The sequence below is a fragment of the Malus sylvestris genome, chromosome 3 (genome assembly GCF_916048215.2).
Source record: "Malus sylvestris chromosome 3, drMalSylv7.2, whole genome shotgun sequence".
Taxonomy (NCBI): domain Eukaryota; kingdom Viridiplantae; phylum Streptophyta; class Magnoliopsida; order Rosales; family Rosaceae; genus Malus; species Malus sylvestris.
The window spans coordinates 4,688,137-4,694,136 of record NC_062262.1 but is presented as its reverse complement, the minus strand read 5'-3'; positions in this window follow the sequence as shown (position 1 = coordinate 4,694,136).

The following is a 6,000-nucleotide window of genomic DNA, read 5'->3' as shown; positions in this document are numbered from 1 at the left end:
AATGCAAACAGAAAAACCTTAACAGAGCTACAGTCCTTGTAGCCATTGTTGTCGTTGTATACTTCTCACTCCATGTCATGAGCAACCCGATCAGTTGCCCTCTTCGATTGCTTGCAATCACACCAATACAAACCCCAAATCCGATTAAGAGCAAGGTTGCAGCATCCTTCCGAGACCACCCCAACAACAATCGCCACCACATATTAAAGAAGCTAAAGTCTTTGTAGCTAAAGGAAGACCGCGGGAAGACAAATCTCACAGCTAACATTGCCAACGAGGGCGAACATGTGGAAAGACCAACAATGGCTACCCAAAGTGGTAGAACGAACGTCAGAGCTAAAGCTCTACACACCCTCCCAAGATTTCACGACAAATCGTGAAGAAAATAGACGACAATCGATCAAAATTGTAGATGGTTGGGAAGATGATTGAACCCATTAATGAAAATGATAGAGATGGATGTGGATGAAATGGGTTATGTGGAAATGGGGTTAAAGATGGTAAAATCAAAAAGAAAACCCGCATAGTGATGATGGTAAGAGGAAAAGAACTGGATGGCAACATGGAAGATAAGCAAGCAAACAACAAGAAGAAAAGGAAAAGAAAAAAATAGATAAGAGCCATGGGACTGCCACCGACCCTAGCCACAGCTAGAGCCGGCGATGACGTGAATCTTCAAAGACTGGGTGCACTCACACAAAGGTGAGAAGGACTCTCACAAACTGAGATAGAGGCTCTCACAAACGAAGAGAAAAGAACCTTGTTGGAGTGTTTTGGAGTATCTGTGCAACCTAGTAAAGAAAGTTGAGGTTCCACCATAAAACCAATTGGCAATATGAGGGGTTGCCCAACCTCTTATAAACCTATGCAAGGTTCATCCTCCCATCAATGTGAGACTCATTCTCAGCAGCATTTAGCCCACCCAGCCTAGCCCAAAGAAAAAAAGAAGAAGTAATTTATGTGAACTCATTAAATGTTTATTACTATTAGAATTTTATCAATCAACATTTTTGTACTTTTTAGGAGAGATCAATGAGGAAGGTTAACCTTAAGTTGGTGAGGAAATGAGAACTATTTAATTGACTTATGTTAGAGAATGAGATGTCCTTGCGGTAAAACGTCATGATTTGTAAAATGAGAGTTGGTGAAGATAAACCAGCATCAGGATGTATATGCATTATCATTTTCCACAACTGTGGTAAAACTTCATGATTTGCAAAAGAAGGAGAATGCAACGACTTACCAAAAACCTATTCGAGTGGAGTAAAACACATGAGAAATCTAAAAAGGATCTCACAATCATGAATGCGAATAACCAATCATAATCGTTCGTGCAAGTTACACACAGGTTTCATGTGCAAGTTGCTCCCGCCGTGCCTGAACCACTACTGGAATGGCGACAGTCGTCACCTTACACTGCTTAACGCCATCTTCTTCCATTCATTTTGGACATTATTCATGAATGAACCCTAAATCATGATTCATGGCAATTGGACGTTACTCAATTCGTAAAAGTGAGATGTTGATTTCATTAAGTTACTTTCTAAGAATATATTGTCCAAAAATATTATTTTGTTTTTAAATAAGGAGGGCATTTTTTTTTAATTCGTACAGGACCCACAAAATGTCAGAGACGACCCTGACACACCCCGACCGAAGTCGAGACGTGTTGGCTATCACGTAAGCGTGACATAGCCTTGTGCGCAAAGCGGAAGCGATACAGAGTAAGGAAATACGAACAATTTAAAACCAAGCAACTAGCAATCCTAGTTAAGAAAGGATGCTAGTGAGAGTCTAAGTGTATAAATACACCTTCAGAGCAATAAGAAAGTCTAGTTGCAGTCAAGTAGGACAATTACTAAGATACAACACCCGAAGGTGAATCTTACTTTTTCGGATTCTGTCAGAACACCGTTGGATTCCTCGTGGCCACCAAACTCTGCTACCTAAAACCTAGAGGGGCAAAAAACAAAGTTAAGTAGGTCAGTAAAAACAAAATTACATGAAAACCTTATTTTCCTTTGAATATACAAACATCTCGCCGTAAAACAAGTATATAAATATTTTCCCAGAAAATAGAATACATACATATGTATATATCTTAAATCATGCTCAATAAATCAAGATTCATATTTGTGTCTATATATATATACACACCATGCGTATACCATGCCCAATAACATAAAAATACCAAAAGTAAGCCAGGTGATGCAATTCACAATAACCATCTACTAGCCGAAGTCACCTGACGTGATCTACATGGCAGAATCTAAAGCTCATCTCAATCACATATCTCATCATATAAATCATCATGTATATACGTCACATATCTCATCAAATAAATCATCATGTATATACATATATGCACACGAGTTGGAACCACCTCACGTGGTCTGACCGACAAGACTGGGTGTAAAATAATAATACGCTCTAGTGCTACAATTACGTGAAGACTGTACGATAAATCGCAGGTCACCTACGAGTTGGATCCACTCAAAGTGGTTTATACGATATAACTGTGCACCTAACTTGGATCCAAGATGAGCGTGTGGTGCGATAGGTGAACATCATGTGAAGGACTATGCCCCTAACTCTGGGCGGGAGCACTAACACCAGGGTGCAGATTATGAGCTCTAATATACATCTCAACATCATCATCATATCTCATAACCATTATCAGCATAATATACTTACCTGTAGCCATGGAAGAAAATGCCGATAATATCGACGATATTTCGCCGATATTATCGGTTTTTCACGGTAACGATATTATAAGAGGTATCCAATTGGTTTTCGTTTAAATATCGCGATATTATCGATATTATCATGATATTTCCGAAACTATCGCGATATTTTCCATAATATCGCGAGATCAAAACCCAAAAATATTTAAAAACGCTCAGATGCCTCAACAGATAACTACACTTGATCTTAGCCAAAAGGGCCGAGCAAGGCATGCTTTCCTCAGCTTGGGAATGTGGCTTTTATAGGCATGTGTGCTTGCTCACTGCCCTTGCGTGGGCGATGTGGGACTACAGAGCTTGGGAATGTGGCTTTTATAAGCCTGTTTGCTTGCTCACTGCCCTTCACTGCCCTTGCGTGGGCAATGTGGGACTGTGGGACTACAGAGCTTTGGAATGTGGCTTTTATAAGCCTGTTTGCTTGCTCACTGCCCTTGCGTGGGCGATGTGGGACTACAGAGCTTGGGAATGGGATTCACTGGCGGAGGGAGTAAAGGTCATGGCTTTCTAAAACAAATATATATATTAGGGAATTATGCATCTTTCTATTGCTTGCTTTCTAAAACAAATATATATATATATATATATATATATATATATATATGGGAATTATGCATCTTTCTATTGCTTCAAGTCCTGCTTTCCAAGTTTCAAGCATAAACCCATCTCCCAATTAGCTTTAATATTTTATCTAGCTATCTCCTTAACACAAATTAATAGCATTTAAAATCAAAGCAATATTTCGCCTTTCTTTGAATAGAAAACATTCAATTTTAATTATGAAAATTAAAATAAAAATCCCCTTTTCTTTTTGAAATCTCATACATTTTATAATCCTAAATTCGAAATCTATTCAACAAATAAGTTTTAAATTTCTTTGTTTCTCTATCGTTTCTTCTCTATTCTACATATTACATGAGAGTTATGGTTCGTAAAGTTTTTATTTCTCTATTCTACATAATAGTATAGGCAACGGGATTATAATAAAACGATTTTAAAATATAAAAACTCGTCAAGAACAATTATAATTTTTGTGTGTATGTAATATTATATGTGCATATGTTGTTTTGAATATTTGATTTTGAGATATATATTAGCCTTGTAAATACCATCCGCTTAAAAAAATTAAAAAAAAAAAAAAACCCTTTATGAGAGGCCCCTCCTCACCAAAAATTCTAGCTCCGCCAATGGTGGGATTACAGAAACCAAAACGTTTTGCCGCGACTTGCGAGGGCTAGTACATGTAAACTTGTGACTCCAACTAGGTAAGACTTAAGAGCCATATCTAATTTGGGGCCTTCTATCCTATATTTGTGGACAACGATTAAATGCTAAAGATTAAACAAACATAATGTGTTCTACTGCTTAGCAAAAAAAGCTACAAACCCTTTGCTTATCAACAAAAAAAGACAAGTCCTTGCACTAGATATACTTTCAAATTACGTTGAGTAGCAACCTGTTATATGTATTCGGACGAATTATAAAACAATTGACACACTCCTGGCTTCTAAAATTCAATTCTTTTACTTTATATAAACTTGAAAAAACATAATCGGCATCCAAATTAAAGTTTAGTCTTATTCAACGTATTGATTTTCAATCGTTAATTGATATACTATAATTTGGAACTTCAACGCCTAGACGCATGCTTATGTGTAAGAAATTTAAAGTGTCAAATTCGGCACATTATTCTTCATCATTTTATTCACTTCCTTTTTTTTTTTTTAATATCCTAAATAAAACCTCCCAATATTGTACTAATTAATTATATATAAATGATTATGGTGTGTTTAAACTTCTTTCATTAATTACTACATATTTTCTACACTCACAATGTTTGTCAGCTCGCTATATAATCAACTTAAATCAGTTAAATCCATCATGCAATGCATTTTCTTCCAATTTTTTGTGATAAACTAATAGATAATTGACTAAATAAACATCCTGCAAAGTTTCATTAAAAATTTCCAAGTTTTTCTTACAATTTCCGCGGTTTCCATGTAATTTTTATCGATATCGATATTATCCCGATATTTCCGTGTTTTCGAACTACCGATATTTCCGATATTACCGATATTTTCTTCCTTGCCTGTAGCTTACCTGGGCCTCCACAACACCTTGCAACAATATGCATAATTAAGACAATGCATATACTAAAATATGAGGCATATATGACATGGCATTTAAATCACATTTCCTTTAAATACGTTTTCTGAGAAAAACGTCAAGCATATATATATATATATATATATATATATATATATATATATATATACTGAAAATAAATGCCCACTCACAGATATGCAACGGGGTCGTACCCCCATGCCTAGCTTGGCTACGCTCGTCCTCCGGATAGGTCTCGCTTATAGGAGAAGTACTAAAATAACGTTATTAAAGTACATAACCAACTATAGCTAATAACTTCTTATATAAAGCTCAAATTGGGTATATGGATATACCACAATGGCCTACACAACCTTAGGATCATCCCCAAATTTTCAAAATAATTTTCTGACCCCGCATGCATAGCCACGCGCCGGCGAGTGCACGGCAATATGCGCCGCCACGCGTAGGGAATCCTGACGGATTCTCTAACCCCGTTAGGAATATTCCGTTAAAAGCTGATGGATTCTGTTAAGTTTACCTGACGACGTCAAAATATTCCGTCAACTCTGACGGAATAATATCTCATCTTCTTCGATTCCTCGCCGGATTCCTCGTCGTCGTAGGAAAACTGGGAAATTGAAAAACCTTAATATCTTAGCCAATTCAACACCAATTTCCATGAAATTTTCACCAAAATGAAGCTCTAATCATGAAGAACACAACCTTACAATTTGAAGCTCCAAAAGTCACGGGATTTTGCCGGAGAAATTCCACAAAATCCTGCCAAGCTTGAAACTCACAGTCCCGACGTCCAAAACACGTCAACAAACTACTCCGAGCTTCGTGGTGACGTCTAGAAGCTCCCTATGATCTCCAAAATCACAGAAACCTTCGTTTTTACGTGTGCATGAACAATGCATATTTTTGGGTTCTCAGGGAAAATGAAGGTTCTAATCCCAGAAAATAGTACCATTCAACTCATAAGGTCACAAGGAACAAGATAGTGACCTTAAATCCCTCAATATGTGAAGATTTGGCTTGGTTTAGGTGTGGTCCGTACGGAGAAGAAAAAGAGATAGAGAGTGTGAGTCTGAGAGAGAGATAATGTACGGGAGTGAGAGAGAGAAAGTGAGGTGGATAATGTACGGGAGTG